Here is a 20099-nt window from a genome sequence, read left to right as displayed (position 1 = left end):
TAAAACCCCTATAAATTATAAACATAGTGGGAACATTTTTTTCGTATCATAAAAAGTATCTAAAACTAAAAGCAAGTATCATATGCAGTGGAAATACACTATAGGTTTTTCCAGTAAATATAGGAATAAAGCAAGGATGCCCACTGTCCTAGCTATTATTTAATTCTAGAAATGCCAACAGTAGCAATAAGACAAGAAAAACAAATTAGAGACGTAACAATAGCGAAAGAAAACGCAAATTATTTTTACTTGTTATGACATGGATGGGCTTAGAAAATTCTAAGTAATCAAAGAAATGAGACAATACCTTAATCAAAGTTTCAGGCTACAAAATAAATCCACAAGAATCAATAGCATTTCTATATAATGACAGCAAAATCCAGAAGGCAATAATAGAGAAATCGCATTCAAAATAATGACAGACTGTATGAAATATTGGGAATCAGTCTATTGGAATAATTGATATTTTTATATACTCCTTAAAGAAATAGATAACTTAAATAGCGGGAGCAGTATCCAATGCTCATGATTGGACGGTGCCAATGTTATAAAAATGATAATACTACCAAAGTTAACCTGCAGTTTTAGTATTATATCAGTCAAATTAGTAAAAGGATTCTCTACAGAGCTGGATAAAACTTTTTAAAAATCATTTGGAGGAACAGAAGCTCTAGAATATCAAGGGGAATATCGAAGGAATAATGAAATGAGTGGAGGATAGCAGTTGCAGGCACCAAATTATGCAGTAGTGATAAAAATCTTTGGGGATTGTTTAAAAACTAGAAAACGAACAGACTAGGCAAGGGAGAATCAGAAATAATGAGACTCCCTCATTTTACAGGTCATAGTGATAGCCAACATTTACATGTCACATTAAGTTTCTCAGAGTACTTCGTATTTATCTTGTTTGAGTCTCATAACAACCCTGGAAGCAGCTTGCCTGTGGGTACACAGCTAGTTAGTGTCAGAGGTAAGATTTGAACCAGGGGCTTCCCCATTCCGAGTCCAGCATGCATCCCCTGTGCTATGTTAGTGTATTATCCACTCGGTCAGGCTGCCTCCAGGAAGGAGCGGAGCATAGGGAATAGTGGGTGGGAAAGAGGGTGTGGTGTATTTGGCTTCTCTACTGGAGGACTGAGGGTGGGGGTGGAAGGGAACACCATCAGTGGTGGTAGTGGGAAAAGTAAGAAAATTAAAGTCATCATTTAGCAAGTGAAGGTATTACACTTTGTCACTGCACTTGTAGGCAGAATTAATTCACACAGTGTTAGAATGGCAACCATTCAGAGCCTGTTCTTGTGCTGAGGACTCTGGACAGTAACTGAATGAATATTAGAGCACCAGAAGAGGCCTGACTTAAAAGATGTCAGGGTTTAAGATGCCTCAGCCTGGAGGAGGCCAGTAAGTTACACCAAAGCTTCTGGTGACATTTGTTTGACCCTGTTATCCAAAAGGCAGGGTAGGAAGTTTCCCACTGTTCGCTTGCTCTGGGTAAGAAATGTCTAAATCACTGAGTCGGGAACATTTCCTATATTAAACTGGATTATTAGGGGGTTTGACTCAGTCACCTCCAAGGTCCCTTTCAGCTTTTAAAATTAATGATATTCAGTCTAGAACGTAGTGTAAAACTGTTTCCTACTTTTGGGATACCTATACAAGACTACTAAGTTTTATTTTGTTTTGGGGTTTTTGGCAAGGTGGTGGGGGTTAAGTGACTTGCCCAGGGTCATATATCTAGTAATCATTAAGTCTCTGAGATCAGATTGGAACTCAGGTCCTCCTGACTTCAAGACTGGCTCTCTATCCATTGTGTCACCTAGCTGCCCTCCTAAGTTTTATTTTGGAGACCTTGGATTAATCCAGGTAGAAATAAAAAGCCGGAGGAAGAGAAATAGACCCTTTCAGGTTAAGCCCCCAGTTTGGCACCAGTCTGTGTCAGCCCAGAGTCCTTAGGAGGTCCTGGGCCTCAGTTTCATTTTGAGCCTCCAGTATTTAGCATAAGATCACAGTCAAGTCTCTTGACCTCTCAGCACTTTTTGACTCATCTATAAAACAAGGGTAAGGATATTTGAGAGCTTAACATATCGGTTTATTTGTGAGAAAAACCTTTTGCAAACCTTAAAAATGCCACAAAATTGTGAGTGAATGCTGTTCTTATGACACTCCTAGATAATGTACTTCCTTCTGACATTTTACATGGCCTAATGGAAAAAATACATCTCCGCCAGAGATTCCCAGGCAGTTTCCTGATTTTCCTTTGAATTTTCCCATTTTTCCTTCTGACTTGGGAAACATGGGTGTAAGGAGGTGGGGAGTAGAATGCTAAAATTGTATTATCCACTACATTAGACACTCTGCTATTTCATCTGTTCTGACCAGTAAGAGGGGAAAGCCTAAAAAAAATTCTTGAAGGCAGCCAAAATGTTTTGTGTGCATGTATATAAGAAATAAAGTGATTGCAGACAGCCTGCCAAACAAGTAAGTCTTGTTATTCCATGGTGACTAATACTCAGCGAGGAGAAGTCAGACCCCCGAAGCCTAGCTCAATCCCAAGAATTCTGAGACCTGGATGCATGTTCTGTGGCATCTGGTGCTGAGACCTGTGAGTCCATTCATGTGAGTGGGTAGGGCCAAAGAGTGTTTCTTTTTCCCTTGTTCTGTGGAACCTTCTCTCAGAGATCATCTCCAATTTATTCATCTTTGTACTTCATTGTTTGGATGTTGTCTGTCTCATTAGACTGAGCTCCTAGAGATCTGGGACTATTTTTGCCTTTCTTGGAATGCCCAGCACTTAGCCTAGTACCTGCTATATAGGAGGTGCTTCATAAATGCTTGTTGGCTTGACTGCACTTGTAAAGTGACCTGAGAGAGACCTGATGTGTTAGTAGTCCTCCTCAGGATACTAGGAGCTTACATAGCCAGACCCCAAAATATTTCTCCTTCTGAAGCAGCCACGTGGATAAAGACCTGTCCTTGGAATTCAGAAGGCTTGAATTCAAATCCTACCTTTTAACTTTACTAGCAGAGTGACCACAGGCAAGTCGTTTAATTTTTCATGCTTTAGGCAACTCTCTAAAACAGTAAGTAGTAGATGGATTGTCAATCCCGATTACTGGAGAGAGTTTTCCCACACCTATGATATAGCAAGTCTAGACCAAGGGGGGAGAAAATGTCTCCTTCCCCCATCCCCCGACCCCAACAGCAGGGCTCCCCAACAAATATCTTTTGTCTTGTGTCTGACTAGAAATACAGCTATCTCTAGTTAGGGTAATTAATTAGAAAGGAGGGAGAGGTGTGATTACCACGGATCGAAGGCCTGTCTGTATACGTGTTAATTTCTTAAACTCGGGATTTAGCCTTTAAGATTCAGTAGTCATTGAATCATGTGTAACAGTCATTCCTTCTTACTTTCTAAGAACTGTAATAACAAGTGATGGGAATATTAGCAGGGTTTCTATTTAGACCCAATAAATGTGCAAGCCGCCAACTTCTACTAGTGGCTTTGCACTAAGATTTCCCCCGCCCCCCACTCCTGGAGCTGGCATGTAAGTTTTGTGTTGCTATAGATTGCAGATGGGATGACACCCATGCACCACGCTGAAGAGTTTGTGTTGATGGTGCTGTTGTGAAAATGCACATACTGGTCTCTCTGCCATCTATAGGACTGTGACTCATTTTTTTCCTTCTTCCATCTCATGCAACTTTTGCTCACAGCCTGTTCGGGGAAATTGACACATCGGCTCAGGATGTCATGATTGCCAGCTCAGAATCTTTAAATCAGTTATGACAGATGTGATTATTTACAAGAAAATAGAAGTCACTATAATTAGACCTTCAGAGGAGTACTTTGGGAGGAAAATGAGAAAGCACAATTTTAAACTGGCAGAGTTTATTCTGAGTTTTCACTCTGGCTGGGCAGGTTTTTCCCTGAGTCTTAATTGGTATACAACGTGGATTGGGTTGTCTTAATACCCTAAATCAAACATCAGGTCTTTTAAGAAAAAAAGTAAATGTTTTATTGATTTCTTAAATTACTATTACTTCTCAGTGATTCCTTCTTCTTGCCTCCATGGGACTTTCTTTGTAACAAAGGAGGTACCCCTAAGTAAAATAAATCAGAACATTAGTTGTAATAATAATTTAATGATTTTAATAATAATTTAATACTATTTAATAATAAATATTTAATAAAGATAACTAGTATAGAACTTTAAGGTTTACAGAGCACTTTACAAGTATTACCTCATTATCCTTACAACAACCCTAGCAGGTAAGTGCTATTATCTTTATTTTACAGATAGGGAAGTTGAGGCAGACAGATGTTAAGTGGCTTGTGTAGAGTCGTACACAGCTAGTGTTTGAGGGTGGATTTGAACTCGAGTCTCCCTGATTCTTCTGTGGATAGAGTGCCGGGCCTGGAGTCAGGAAGACTCCTCTTCCAGAATTCAAATCTGGCCTCAGACCCTTGCTAATTGTGTGACCCTGGGCGAGTCACTTCACCCCTTTTTCCTCATCTGTAAAATGAGCTGGAGAAGGAGATGGCAAACCTCCCTAGTATCTTTACCAAGAAAACCCCAAATGGGGTCAAGAAGAGTCAGACACTACTGAACAGCAAGCCTCCTGATTCTAAGGCCCAGTACTCTAGCCAGAGAGGCTCAGTATCTCTCTGACAACGTATGCATCGTTCTCCACCTGTAGCCCGCCTCCCCACCTTCCCATTCTTCTGAAAGGAAGAAGTGTCTGTGGCACCATCAGTCCTCCCTTGGTCACCGCATTGGTCAGAGTTCAGTGGTTTTTCCTTACATTGCTGTGATTGTGTACGTTATTCTGGCGATTCTGCTTACTTTGGTCTGCATTTGATTGGGTCTTCATGACATACATACCAGAATTCTATCCTGCCAGGTTGGTGTACTCTTTGTTCATTCATTCACCCGTTCATTCATTTAGAAGATAATTATTGCAGACACTGTGCAAAATGGTGTGCCCTAATGCACGATCTGGAAGTCTCTGTCTGCACCAAGATATACAAAGATGAAGACGGGGTCAGGGAGTTTAAAACATCTGGATGAGACGTGCACAGTGTGGTACCATTAGATTTGGATTCAGAGGATCTGGGTTCAAATCTTGACTATACCATTTAATACCTACTGCTTGCATGAGTCACTTAACTCCCTCCCGTCCTGCACCTTTTTCCTCATCTGAAAGATGATGAGGATAAAATAATTGGTCTCTGAGGCGCTTTCTGCCTATAAGTCATGGATCTTTAGCTAAGTCATGGCAATTAGCACGGTGCCAGGCGCATAGTAGGTGCTTAATAAATGTTAGTTGATTGATTGTTTCTAAGGAGGAAGAAATGATCATAATCCAAATTAGAATATGTCAAGTGCGTAAAAGTATGAAGGGAGATGCTATCAGATTAAGAGCAGTCTCTTCCAGCTGGGGTATTCAGGGAAGGCATTATGGAGGTAGAAGCAATTGAGCCTTATTTTAAAGAATTAGCCACATGTTAAGCAGCCAGGCTAGGGTTGAATTGGAGGAAGGAATTTCAAGTATAGAGAATGGGTTAAGGCAAGCTATGACACCAGAGGAGACAGCTTGAGGCATGTTTGGAAGGTGGTGAGCAGTGGTCCTTCTGTGAAAATATCATGTACATTCCTGCTGCCTATACCTTTGCCCATCTAATCCACTCACGTAAAATTCCATCCCACATCCTCCCGAGGTCCAGCTACAGTCTCCACCTCCTTCAAGAAGGCTGCCCGTCCCTGAAGGCCACAGTGGACTTTCCCTCCTCCATCCTCAGAGAGCAGTAACCCGTAGCTGAAAGTCAGCACTTATATATAAACACATTGTCTTGGAATATTTCTTGTGCTATTGTCTCTAATTCTTGAGCTTTTCAAGTGACTGAGATTTTCTTGTTTTTCCAGAAAAAATTATAAATGCCTGAGAAGCAGAAACTCTTTATATGAGATAATATTTGTTAAATGCTTAACATAGTTCCTGGCGCATAGTAGGTACTATGTAAATACTTGTTAACTTCCTCCCCTTATCACCTTTGTGTGCCTCTCTTCTCCACCCTAACCCCCATGACTAGCCTGGTGCTTTGTACCTAATAGGAATCTCAAGAAAACTTCAATTGAATGTAGTCTTTATAAGGAATAACTGCCATGTAATATGGTGGGAGAAGTATTCAACTAGGGATCTAGGAACCCGAGTTCAAATCTCAGCTTTGCCACTAACTTTGTGACCTTGGATCTTCGAGGCTCTTTTGGCCTCAGCTTCTTCGTCTGTAAAATTGTTGTGGAAGGGGGAAAGTGACCAGATCTCTTGTAATTCTAACATTCCGTGATCCTATATACGGTAGGAAGATAAGATGAGATGATGTATGTAAAAAGATCTGTTTGTGAGCCATTATCATGGTATTTCTAACCTACTAACCAGCAGACTGAAAAACTTCTACTAGTGAGTTGCCTTCAGGTGCCCATAATTCCCATGTCAAGTAGCCCTGGTGTAAGACAAATAACACTAGCACACAGGGTGGCTGCTAGCACAGGTTCACTCTTGATCTGGTCAGCTTCGAAGAGGTTAATAATCTTACTTTATTCTAGTCTAGTCTTCTCACCAGAGGGTTGCTGATAATGGAAGCACCAGCTCCTAAAGCATTCCCTAATCATCTCTCCCCCAGGGGCTGGCAAGAAGGAAGTGCAACTACCCCTAAGCCTCTATGGGATCAATCGAGACAGGCACAGCTTGTGCATTCCCCTAAATCCCCTCAAGCCTCAGTAGGGGCCAGATGAGGCACACACAGGCTTCCAGCTTCTGCATTCAACCCTAAGGGTTCCCCATTCACTGTCCGCTGCCCACCTGCTTTATAGGGCAGCAGACAAAGAAGGCATAATGCCAGCAATAGCCTCACAAGTGTACAGCACCTCATCCCTGTATCCCACTGGGCAGTCACAGTGGATGTTTACAATTTAAGTACAAATGTTTATCTTATTTATCGTTATATAATGCTGAACAAGCATGGTGGAAATGTTTTGAACCATGAGCCTGGGAAATAGAGATTGTTATGGCCATTGATCCTGGGAAACTAACTCTAAGAAATAATAACAAAAATCCGCTTTACACACACTAAAATACACATACTAAAATCCACCTTACTTGCACCTGGATGCAGGGATGGCTCTCAGTGGCACCCTGCAAGCAAAGCTGTAAGCCCCTTGTGGATCTCCTTTCTAATCTAAAACCCCTTCAGGAGATCCCTATCACCTACCCAGTTTAATCTCTTTAACCAGGTGCTCAAGGCTGTACATGTTTTGATACTCCTTTCAATACAACTACCCTTCAGTCTGGGCAGAGATGTAAGTAGGAATTGTTCCTCCCTCCACTCCTGTTTCATCCTTTACCCTGCCAAAAGCAGTATTTGATCATACTGTTCCCTAAGAAAAGGCAGCTTGATATTCAGGCTAAAGCACTGGACTTATCCTTAGGAAGACCTAGGTTCAAATCCTGTGTTAGACACATACTGGCTGCGTGACCCTAGTCAAGTCATTTCACTTTTCTAGGCCCAGTTTCTTCCTGTAAATTGACAGGAGTTGGACTCAATGATTTCTGAGGTCCCTTCCAACTAGGATCCTGTGTGTAGAGGGCTTCCCCACATCTGTTGAATTTTTAATCAGCTTCTCTATGACCTACTCCAGGAAGCTCTCCTGGTTACCTTAACTTCCCCCTACTCAAGACTGATGAGTCTCATTGTAAACCTGGACTTGCAAAACCACTTTTCGCTTCTCTCATGCCCTTGTCTCATATTATTTTATATTATAATTATTTATGCATGTGTCCTTTCCCCCTTATGAGACTATAAACTTCCTGAGGGGAGCATCACTGTGTCTTATCTAAACTTTGTACCCCATCTTGCACTTAGTACAGGGGCAGGCTTTTCATAAACGTGTATTGAATTAAACTGAACTTGTCTGCCCTCATCCAGTCTTCACACTACAAGGAGGTTCCCACTTAAGAGGTTAAAAATAGCTGCCATGAGTTTAGTTGCCCTTTGAAATAGGGGAAGAGGATAGAGTCAAGACCAGAAGGTAAACGTGTACAGATGGCCTACGGGATTCACTGTGGGCCTGGGAATCCTCAAGTCCTAGACTGTGGGTAAAGGTGAGTATTTGGAGTCAGGAGAAGTCAGAGTTCCTCAGTGGCCTTTGACGCCAGTTAGCAGTGTGACCACAGGGAAACTAACCTCAGTTTCCTAATAATGCCTGTCCTAGGCACCTCAAAGGATTGTTATAAAGATCAAATGAAACGTCTTTTGGCAAATCTTAGAAGCACTTTTTAAATGTCAGCTGTGGCTGTCTCCAACCTTATTAAACCATTGTGGAAGGCAAAGCACAGAGGGTTGCCCCAGGTCTCAGCTACTCAGGGCCAGACCGGGGCCTGGAACTTGAGGACTCCTGACTCCCTTTCTTGTGCCCTAGGTTTGCCCTTGCTTGCTGTTCCATAGAGCCTAATGTAGATAGCAGAAGCTTTCCCGGCCTGGGTTTCCTCCATTGTCAAGTAATCCTAATCATTATTGAGCTAGGCATTGAAAGGGATAATTAGCCAATCACCGTGGCTCAAAGGCCTTTGTCAGAGGCCCCTACCGAACAAAGTCTGAATCAGTTCCAGCCCTTTCTCCAAAACTTAAGCCGAGGTCTGACATTGCAGAAAGGAGAGAATATGTACCCACAAAACATTCTCTTTTTTTCCTTTAAAAAGATTTTTTTAATCATATTGAACAAAAACTTTTGCCTTTGGGAGGTTTCCTGGGCATTACTTGGGTCAGAGGGAGTTGCTTGCCATCATCCAGGACCCATGTCACCCAGGGGTGACTGTGCCTTAAGATCGGCATGTCACCCCGCCCCCTTAGTTCCTGAGCTGCTTCTTGCATCGGATTAGAACTTTGCTTTCACATGTGGCCTCAGACTGAGACTTGGCACCCACATCCCACCCGGGGAGGAATTTGTTTTTGTCTTAGTGCCGAGGACGCTCGCATCCAAACAGGATCTGCGTTGCTTAGGAGTTGATCAGGTCCTGCTGCTTTATTCCCTGCTGAAGTCACAATCCCATGCTTGTCACATCGCAAGTGGTCACTGTAGGAATGATCAGGACCTCCATAGAGCCAGAATTACACCTCCATAGGTGAGGGAGGAGGAGAGAGAGAGCGAGTACAGGATGGAAAGAGGGACTCCATCGGACCTGGCAGACAGACCACTGGGGAACCCAAGCCAGGCCTGAGGCCAGGCCCAGGTAGACGCTCTGCTACTTTGATCTCCCTAGCCAAAGAGATATCTTGAATACCTCTTATATGTCAGGGCAGTGTGCTAGGGAGGCACCCTGCTTGTTAGAAAGAAGGAAATTATAGTGTGGGAGTTAGCAAGGGGTGGGGATAGGTGGGCCTGGGGAGAGCACTGGATTTGGAATTGTAGAGTCTCCACACAGGAACCAGAACCTTAGTTCTGTAAGAGACCTTGGAGATCTAATCCAGTCCTCTTATTTTATGGAAACTGAGGACCTAGGAAGTCACATATGGAAATCCAGTTAGGAGGCATTACCTGAGGGCCCGCTTTAAGGAGCCTCCAAAGTCTTCCAGTTGGACCCTAGCCTACGCCATGAATCCCTCATGCGGCATCTCTGACTAGCCTCTGCTTGAAGAGCTCCAGGGAAGGGGAGCTCACTACTTTTCTAGGCAGCCCTTTTCACTTTTGGAGAGCTCTTAATTGTTAAGGAAGTTTTTCCTTGTGTAGAGGAATTTGCCTACCTTTCACTTTCTAATCCTACCTTCTGGGGCCAAGTAAAATAGATTCTTTTTCTCATGAAAAGGCAGAAGAACCAGGTTCAAGTACCCCTCCCCCCCCCCCCCACCAGTTACTAGCACAGGAGAGGATGCCATATGGAAATTACTTTGCAACGGTGCGATGCCAGATAAGCAGAAGCTGGTTATCTTTGATGTTCTTAGACACCGTTCTAGAGCTCACAAAGGGGGTTGGGAAGACCAGACATTGAAAAGTGAAATGACAGTATGGGTGTGGTAATACAAGAGTGATCGATGAGGAACATGTGAATAATTGTCGGATGAGAGCAGACAGTGAGCTCCATGGATGGGATTGCTGTGGACTAGAAGGGGAAAGCATCTTGGAGAAGGACGAGAATAAGCTGGGCCTTGAGAGGCAGTCATGTCATGGAGAGGGCTCAGGACGTGGAATCATGGAAGTTCTGGGCTCACATCTGGCCGCCTCTTTGCTGTGTGAACCTGGGCAAGTTGCTTCACTTTTCTGGGATTCAGTTTTCTCATCTATAAAATGAGGTAGTTGGATTCAGCGGCCTCTAAAATCCCTTTTAGTTCTAAAATCTATGAGCCTGTGATCTATACAGGATGGGTTATTTGCGAGTAGGTAGAGGGGGAGCTATGGGACACTTCATTAGGCCAAGAGTAAATCTTTCTTTTTTCATTAGAACCATAAAATTTCAGGGACCTAGATGAAAAAGTCATCCAGCCAGGCCAAGTCCAGGGTATCGTGTCCAGCTGGAGCTGACCCCACATGTAGGAAGGACATGGGTCAACAAGGGAGTGCCAAGAACGGCAGCCAAAATGGTGACATCCCAAAGGTCTTTGCCATGTGAAGATTTGTTGAGGAACTAGACATGTGTAGTTTGCATAAGAAAAAAAATGCTGGGACAGGAATATTAGAAATCTTCAAGAAGTGTTTGAAGGACTGTCATTTGGAAGAGGTATTGGTTTTGTTCTGTTGGAGCCCAGATTTCAGAACTAGAAGCGCTGGACAGAAAAGAGAAATTTAGGATAGATGTCGGGCAAAAATTAGAAATGTCCACAAGTGTAATGAATGGGCAGGTTCTGTCTCATTGGAATTCTTCACATAAAAGCTAGAAGTAGGGAGGACTCTTGTCCAGGCATAGGCTGGATTTGATGGCCGCTCTTCTAACTTTGAAATTCTGTAATTCTTTGATAGTCTAACCACCATACGAAGCAGAAATTCCTTCTATTGCATCTCCTGCCAAAGAGTGGTCATACAGCCTGACAACCTCAGGGGAAGACCCCAATAATAAACTTCTAGACCAATGGCTCCCAGCCTGCGGGCAATGAATTCTGTAAGGACCTCTGAATTTTTCACTAGAGTTCTATGCCCAGCAATAAGTATAAATAAATATACAAATAAGTATAAATAATCATACCACCGCGTGTGGGTCTAAGAAATATCTTGACATTAAAGAGTCCTCATCCTCAGAAAAGACTGGGAACTGGTTTTCTAAACAAATGGATCTGTCTCCAATGCAGTCTTTCTTACTAGGGACTTTTAGAAATGGAAATGAAGTTTATATATGTTTCCCGGGAGATTTTGTAGTGGTATTCTACTTTTTGCTAGCCCAAGTCAGAATAATAATCATGACAAGGAAAATAACTCATGGCTCATATTTATCTACTGCTTTTAAGTTTGTGAAGTGATGATGACAATAATAATATAGCTAGCATTTATATAGCACCTACTACGAGCCAGGGAAATGCTGGGAGAGAGCAGTTAGAGCTGAGGGAAAGAGCAGACGTGTGGTGTGCTATGAGTGTATTTGTGGGAAGGCCCCAGCAGCGAGGCGGTTTGGGGATGGCGAGGATCCATGCTGTGATATTGTGTATTGAATTCTTTGCTGCTATGATGGATTGGGGTTACTGGTTTTGGGACCTGGTTCTTCAGTGTCTGAATAAATGGTTTGCTTCTTCTGCCTTCTATGTGGAGAGTCTCTTATATTTTGTGATACAGAACCACATAGGCATTTTGACAATTATCATGTATAAAATGCTGGGCCTGGAGTAAGGAAGACTTGACTTCCTGAGTTAAAATCTGGCCTCAGACACTTACTAGACGTGTGACCTTAGGTAGGTCACTTCATCCTGTTTGCCTCAGTTTCCTCATCTGTCAAATGAGCCAGTATCTCTGCCAAAAAAAAAATCTCAAATGGGTTCACAAAAAAATTAGATATGAGTGAAAAAGATTGAACAACTGAACGTGTGGCAGGCACTGTGATAAGGACATTACAAGTATTATCTCATTTGATCATCACAACAATCCTAGGAGATAAAGTATTGCTATTATCTCCATGTTACAGTTAAAGAAATTGAAGCAGACAGAAGTTAAATGACATACCCAGGGTAGGTCACATTTAGTAAGTACCTGAGGTCAAATTTGAACTTGGAACTTCCTGACCCCAGACCTAGCTCTACCCACTGAGCCACCTAGCTGCCTCCAGAACCTGAAGAGATAAAAAGTGTGACTATTATTATCTCCCAGTTTTACAAATAGTGAATTAAAGATTATAGGAGTAAAGGGATTTGTGAGGTCAAGTCAAGGACTTGAATGTGAATGTTCTGATTCTAAGTCAGCTATATATGCATGCCTATTTATAATTTTATATTTTTATACATTTATAATATATTTAAATATTATGTATATATCATAGTTTATGCTGTATGTTGCTGCATGGTACAGTGGAGATAACCCTGAACTTGGAGTCACAGGATCCAAGTTCAAATCCCAACTCTGCCACTTACTACTGCCTTTGTGACCTTGGGCAAATCACTTAACTATCTGGGCCTTGGCAAGTAAATGGCCTATGAGAACTCTTCTAACTCTCTAGCCATTATGGTCTGATATAAAGTAATTTAGAACTGATTATCTTTCCCATTTCTCCACTTTGCTTTTTTTCCTGGGACCTGGATTTGAATTTTGGCAGTAAATTCATTAGCTGGGCAAGTCCATTCTCCTCTCTGTACCTGTAGAAGGGTGAGACAGATAATCCTTGCCCTATCTGCCTCACCGAGTTGTGAGCAAAGAAAGCACTTTGTAAACTGGAAAGCCCTTTTGGAATGAGTTCTCATTATTATTCCTGGGTCCAGTTCACCCAGCAATGGGGCATCGGGTTACAGACCTCAAGGCTTTCTTTGCAGAGGGAAGACTGGCAACTTTTTTTTTTTTGCCTTTTTTCTTAATATATGCTAATCAAAGCTGAGAGTCTGCAGAAAATATCTGTTTGCAAAAGGCCCCACTTCTGTTGCCTTGGCTTCCCTCTCTCTCCCAGTTCTTCTCACGTCTGCTTCTGGGTGACTATTAATCCAGCAATTGGAGCTTGGAGGGGGCGGGGGAAGTGGTAGTGGGGGAAGGGAGAGGGTACCAGAGGTCTGGCCTGTATGCATAGAAAGTATCTGGATGGAAACAGCTGAAAAACACTTGGCAAAAATAAGGGGTGATCTAATGTTTAATAGTAATAATACATTTTAAAAATTGCCATTATTATTCAAATCTTGGGTTTGAAAAAAAATTCTGCTCCCAGACCTCCCTCTCCCAAGTGGTCTGCCATGGTTGATGTATTCTGTTCACCTCCCTGTCTCAGAACCCCCACTGAGAGAGCAGAATACTCAGCTGGGCTGTCATGTGTTTTGTATGCTGCTGGATGTGTGTGACTGAGCCTACTGAGGCTGTAATTTCCTGATTTGCTAGGGTCCTGGTAGGCCTCTTTTAGGAGCAGAATACCTCTCCATTAACCCTGTAGACACTGGCAAGTAGGTCCGTATTTATAGTCTGTTAAAAAGCACACTTCTTAGATACCTAAAAATAATAGTAGTTAGGGAGTCTGAGGACCTGTGTTCGAATTCTGCCTCAGCCATTCCCCTCCCTGTAACACTTTATAAAGAACTTCATCTTTCTTTGTCTGTAAAATGAGGGGGTTGGACTAGATGGACTTAAGGTCCCTCCTAGCATCAAAACTAATGAATAAATGAATATTCATAGGGCACTTTTAAGATTTACAAAACTATTTCATACATTATCTTATTTGGTCCCTACAACAATGTTAAAAGGTAAGTATTTTAGGCATTATCTCCCTCATTTTACAGATGAGAATACTGAGGTTCAGAAGGATGGCCACTTGCCCATGGTCACACAACTAGTATATATTGGAAGCAAGCTTTAAGCCCTGGTCTCTACTGACCCCAAAGCCAAGGCTCTTCCTACTGTAGGACATACCAGAGTATGTGTGTGTGTGTGTGGGGGGGGTTCAGCACCAAAATGTAAATAGCACCATCAGTCAATCATCAAGCGTTTATTAAGTACCTACTGTATGCCAGACACTGTCAAGATAAAGTAAACATTCCTTAATCTCAAGGAGCTTACACATGGTAACATGTACATATATATTACATATATAAACATTTATACAGAATGAATACAAGATAAATGCAGAGTAGTCTAGGAGGGAGGACCCTGGCAGTTGGGGAGAATTAGGAAAGACTCCTGGGAGAAGGTGGTATTTGAGTTTCATCTTGAAGGAAGAGATTCTGTGAGACAGAAGTGAAGAGGGAGTAGATATTTTTAGGTATGGGGAATGGGCAGTGCATAGATACCCAGGCAGCATTACCATCCCTTCCATTCCCAACTCTGGGTTATTGCCACCCAAAGGGCCTCAGTTTGGCATTGAACAAGCTAGGGAGGGGAATTGGGAGAGAAAGGAGCTGGCAGAGAAGTAATTAATGTACTGTTTTCTGATTAATAGGAAAAGACTTTACCAAACGCTGTGAGTGAGAGAGGAAAACTTCAGGTAAGAAAATTGTTACTTTTTAAATTTATTTTTTTAAAAAAAGTTTTAATCTCTCCTGATATCAAAAGGAAGCCAAAGGAATTCCTGATGTTATGGAATGGCTTTAGAGGAGCTGCCTCAGGTTATGCTATTCCAAATTCCACTGTTGCTATCTTCCCAAAGTTCCTAATTTATATTCTCACTTTTGATTACCCAAAAGCCTCCTCCCTCCAGCCTTTAAACCAAGAGATTGCTCAGTCCATTCATGTCTCTCCCAGAGCCAGGACAGAGACACCAGCTCCTTCTCAGTAAATCCTAGCACGTTTCTCATAGTGTGCAGAGGATAATGAGTTTGGATGGCAGTTCGAAATAAATAAATGAGAGCCCCGACCATAAGAAACTATCCATCATGTGCACCCATGAAAGGGAACCTTGGATAAACTTGCAGAGGTCTTAAAATTTTAAAGGGAGATTCGGAATTCTGAAAAGGGGGTGTGATTAACTCTGCTGGGACCCATGAAGCCTTGTTTGCTTTCCCTCCTGCTGATATCACTGCTCCAGATTGCTGCCTGGCCTGGCTCTCCAGCCCTGGGCTCTCGCTTTCCTGGCTGAGTCCCTGAAGACTTTGCAGGGTTGGAGTTGGAGTGGTGAGGGTGGGGGAGGCTGGTCAGTTGTGTGATTGTAAAAAAGCCTGGGGGAGAGCGGAGCAGGCTCCTGAAAAGGTTGATGCCGGGTCTTTTGCTAGCACTTAGCTACCCTTCACAGATGCTGCTTTGGAGTTACTTGTCCATTTGGACCAAAAGGCACGTGGCTTCCATTGGGGTGCTCTGGAAGTCCATTGCATGGGGCTTTTTTTTGTCGCTGTCGTCATCGTTTTGGATAGGGGGTGTTGGAGGATTTTTGAAGGGGTTATTCTTTTCTTCCTACCAGCCTCCTCCTTCCTAATTTTGGTTTCTGGTCCTTTTGAATCCAGTGCTGAAAATCTGGCATACCCCAAACTTGAGGGGGGAGGGTGATGTTGGAAGATACTAGGGAGGGGAGCAGTCGCGTCTCCCCAACCCAAAAAGGAAGTGAAGGGCCTGCAACTTAGCTAACATTGCCCTGGCGGGACAGTTCTGGGATTGGACAAATCTAAAGTGCAGAGAGATAAATGGTAGAAATTGAATTGCGGTTGTTTTCAGTCTCGATTTTAGGAGCAGAATTATAGTGTCATAGAATCTCAGGGAGCATAGAAATAAGAGCTGAAGGGACCTTAGAGAACACAGTCTAATTCTCTCATTTTACAGACCCAGAGAGGTTAAGTCACTTGCCCAGGGGTGCACAGCATTGCTCTTTCTCTGTAACCTTCCAACCAGGGCAAGGAGAGGAACTCTTTAAAATATCACCACTTTCTTCTGGGAAATGCCACAGAGTGCTCTGAGATTGCTGTTACGCTAACAGTAATAGCCTGCTTTTAGCACTGTGGTCTTTGCCAATGCTTTGAAGGTATGTTGTAGGTGAATTCCAACACAGCCTTGTAAAGGCAGGCCCTGCATCTCCTCAACCTTGGGAAGAGTGCTGCCCTGAACTCCTAGGGGTCCGGGGCAAGTAAGGCCCTTGTTTTCCTGATGGTTGGATGCCTGCCTGCCTGAACCTCTCACAGCAGCATCAGATTAAAAGCTTGGAGCTGCATTCTGACCAAACCAAAGCTTTCATTGTGAGTCACACCCTCCCCCACCTCAACCTCACCCTAAGTAAGTTTATTGGAGGGGGAGGGGTAGCAGAGTGACCGAGGCCCTGGCTTACACCTTAGCCTTCTGGGATAGGGGTGTGGGAGTGGTCCACACATGGACTTAGCGGTTCAGTGTTAGTTTGTGAAAGGGCCCACTGGGGTCCTCCATGAGGAGAATATTAATAGTGCCCTCTTTAAGGGTTGGCTTTCCGTAAAAACTCTTTCTGGATTAGGCCCCAGAACTTGCTTTGGTGATTCACACGTGAATTTTCCTCTTATCTTACCAGCTAATTTAACTCTCTTATTTACTGACCAATAGCTTATGTGACCCCAGAAACAAGAGTGTTGTTAATTCAGTATTTCTTTGGTTCATAGTCCTGGATTTAGAGGTAGAAGGGACCTTAGAAGACATGCAGTCTAACCTCATGATTTTACAGGAAACTGAGAACCCAAGAAATTAAGTGCCTTGCCCAGCCTCACACAGCCAGTAAGTGATAAGGGAAAGATTTGAACCCAGGTCTCTTGAATCAAGGGTGGGCAGGTGGTACAGTGGGTGAAGTACCAGGCCTGGAGTCAAGAAGTCCCAAGTTCAAATCCAGTCTCAGACACTTAACTAGGTTAAGGGCAAGTCACTTAACCCTATTTGCCTCAGTTTCCTCATCTGCAAATGAACTGGAGAAGAAAACGGCAAATCACTCCGGTATTTTTGCCAAGAAGACCCCAGATGGGGCCACAACGAGTTGGACATGACTGAATACCTCCTGAATCAATGCCAGCATTTTGTCCCCATATAGAATACCTGAAGATTGTCACACAACATCCTAAGAGGAGACTCTCTTTGTAATCCTTATTTATCTCTGATTTACATGCACAGAAGAACCTAAGGCAAAGAAAACTAATAAAGATGGTCCAGCATAAGAGTCCTGGATTTGGACTTGTTAGACCTCATCATTATTCTGTGCACACAAATTGTCTCCCTAAATAGAGTGTAGACACTGTGAGGACAGGCGCTCACTCTGCCTCCATACCTTGTCTCCGGTGCCTTGCAGTGGTAAACACTTAACAAATGGGTGCTAGCTGCTGATTGACTGATTTCTAACACCTTTCACTGTGTCTTGCAAAAAATAGCCATTTTGCAAGTGTTTGATAAGTAGACAAAGGATTTTAGTGTCCTGAGAATAGCACTGGACCTGAAGTCTGGAAACCTGGGTTGGAATCGTATCTTTTACACCAAATGACCATGGGCAAGTTACTTCAACTCTGGCCTCTAACTGAGATCCCTTCCAGCACCGAGCCTTTTTCAGCAGTTCTTAAACTTTTTCCCACTGGAGACCCCTTCAGCACTTTCAAGAAGTTTAGACTGTCTCACCCTCCAGGTGGGCCTCGGACCACAGGACTATTTCCTGTGCTTTTGTTTCTTTCCCTGATTCATGTTTTACCAATGGTCTTCTTCACTGGTATCACATCCAGGCCACGCTGCTTTTCACATTTATCCAGCTGAAGCTTCTTGGTACAGTGGTCAGTGAGTGCAAGGGTGGTAGATGACACCCTAGGTGTTCTTTTTCTGCTGGTATCTGCAGACTGCAAAGGTTTGGGAAGCCCTGCTTGGTGATTGCCATGGTAGGTAGAACCATGACAGGTTTCAGGCCTAGAATATTTCTTCTTTTATGTGACTAATTTGCTGAGTAGAACTTGGACGGTAGGATGAAGGAAGCACAGAACCTAACAGTTTGGGTGTGTTGTATAGAGTGTATTACTAAAGGGGTGATTAATGAATGTGCAGAATGGGAAGCAGCAAGCAAAGAAAGCCAGCATGGCTTTATCAAGAACGGTTCTTAGACTAATCTTTTTTCTCTCTTTGATAGGGTTGTAAGACTTCTATAAATGTAGTTTGCCTGGACCTTAGCTAAGCGTTTGACAGAGGTTTCTCTGCTGTTCTTGTGGACAAGATGGGGAAGTGTGGGCTAGATGAGAATATGGATTCATAACTGGTTGAATGACTGAACCCAAAGTATAGTTATTAATCAGCATTTGAGGAAAGATGGGATAAGCTGGAGTCCACTCAAACGAGGGGGGCCAGGATGCTGACAAGGGCCTCAAGAAGATGTGATTTAAGAATTGGCTGAAAGAACTGGAGATATTCAACCTGAAGAAGAGAGGACTTGGGGAAGTGAGGGCTTAGGAAGGAATGTCCTGTGGAAGAGACTTGTTCTATGAGGACCAGAAAGACCAGATATAAGGAAGAACTTCCTGACAGTAGGACTGTCTGTAAGTGAAATGGGCTGCTTCAGAGGGTAGAGGGTCACATCTCATTGGAAAGTTTCAAGTAGAGACTGGATGACCACTGGATGACCAAGGGTATTGTTGTAAAGGGATTCCTGTTCAGATACAGGTTGTATTCCATGGCCACTGGAATCTTGTGCAACTCCAGCTCTGTCAATGTCTCATTCAGTTCCCTAGGTGGAATCTAGCCACTCTTTTCCTTCCTTCTGCGATTCAATTCATGAAAAGTATGCAAAACTAAGTGCTATGTATGTTTGGGGGAGCTGGGGAGCAGAAGACCTAAGGTGTTTATCTAGAGGCTTGGGGTGTAGGGTGGGGGGTAAGGCAAGGAAGCCTTCCTGGAGGAGGTGACAATTGAGTTGGCCCTTGGCTGGGTAGGAAATGAAGGGAGAGGGGAAGGGAGGACATTTTAGTCACAGGAAAGAACATGAGCAAGAGTACACTGGGAACATTCTCCCTGTAAGATCATAGCTCTAGAGCCAGAAGGGACTTCATAGACATTTTAGTGGCCTCGTTTTGCAGATGAGGAAACCAAGGCCTGGGGGTACAGTGTCTTGTCTATGGTTGCACATGGAGTAAATCTCAAAAGTAAAATTTGAACCCAGTTCTTCAGACTCTAAAGCCTGTGTACCTTCCACACTGGCTTTCCAGTTGTCTGTTAGCTGGTTTCCCGCTCCTATGGTTTGTGTTGTGCTTTCGACTTGGCACTTGGTCATAATCAATATAGAATAGTTAGGGGAAAGCAAAATAAAGCCAGACATGGATTTGGAATCACGGGACCTAAGTTCTAGTCCCAGCTCTGGCACAACAAGCTAATTTTGTGTTAAGTGTTAGAACCTCCTTGGGCCTTTCTTTCCTTATCTACAAAACCAGGGCGTGGGCCTGAATATTCTCAAAGATTCCTTTCTCTGGAGCATTCTTGCTGGGCTTCAGATGTATCTGACTCATTGTAACACTGGGGTTTTCTTGGCAGAGATAATGGAGTGATTCGCCATTTCCTTCTTCAGCTCCTTTTACAAATGAGGAAACTGAGGAAACAGTATTAAGTGACTTGCCCAGGGTCACACGCTAGTCAGTGTCTGAGACCGGATTTGAACACAGGAAGAGGAATCTTCCTGACTCCAGGCCTGGCCCTCTATCCACTGTGCCACCTAACTGCCCTCTAGCATTCTGTGGCTCTTTTAAGTCTTCTGTCTGATTCCATCTGTGTGGGAGCTACGTCCACTGAGGCAGGTTGTACCCTGTCTGTGATTTATAGTCTGAGTGGTTCACCCATTAGCTGCTCAGTGTCAAAGGCAGTCTTTGAACTCAGGTCCTTCTAAGGTCAATACTCTATCCATCCCACCGTATAGATTCTCATGTCATCGCCACATGGTATGAATAATATTTATTTTTATATTTGGTTCTTTTGTAGGCCTTGTGAAAACTCCTTGAGCATAGGTCTCCTATATTTCTTTGACTCCCCCGTTTCCCAATCTAACAC

At 43.2% G+C, this 20099-nt stretch overlaps 1 protein-coding gene across 2 annotated transcripts in view; it reads left to right on the top strand.

Annotated features, from left to right (window-relative positions):
* ZHX2 (zinc fingers and homeoboxes 2) overlaps window positions 1–20099 on the top strand; it is a 225978-nt gene that overhangs the window by 40571 nt on the left and 165308 nt on the right. For both annotated transcript variants that reach the window (XM_036737197.1, XM_036737188.1), the window contains exon 2: window positions 14599–14643. The gene's annotated coding sequence lies outside the window, so the exon portion shown is untranslated. The remainder of the gene's footprint in view (window positions 1–14598; window positions 14644–20099) is intronic.

This window comes from Trichosurus vulpecula, chromosome 1, assembly GCF_011100635.1.
Source record: "Trichosurus vulpecula isolate mTriVul1 chromosome 1, mTriVul1.pri, whole genome shotgun sequence".
Classification (NCBI taxonomy): Eukaryota; Metazoa; Chordata; class Mammalia; order Diprotodontia; family Phalangeridae; genus Trichosurus; species Trichosurus vulpecula.
Note: the sequence above shows the minus strand (reverse complement) of the source record. Positions and strands in the feature narration are given on the sequence as shown.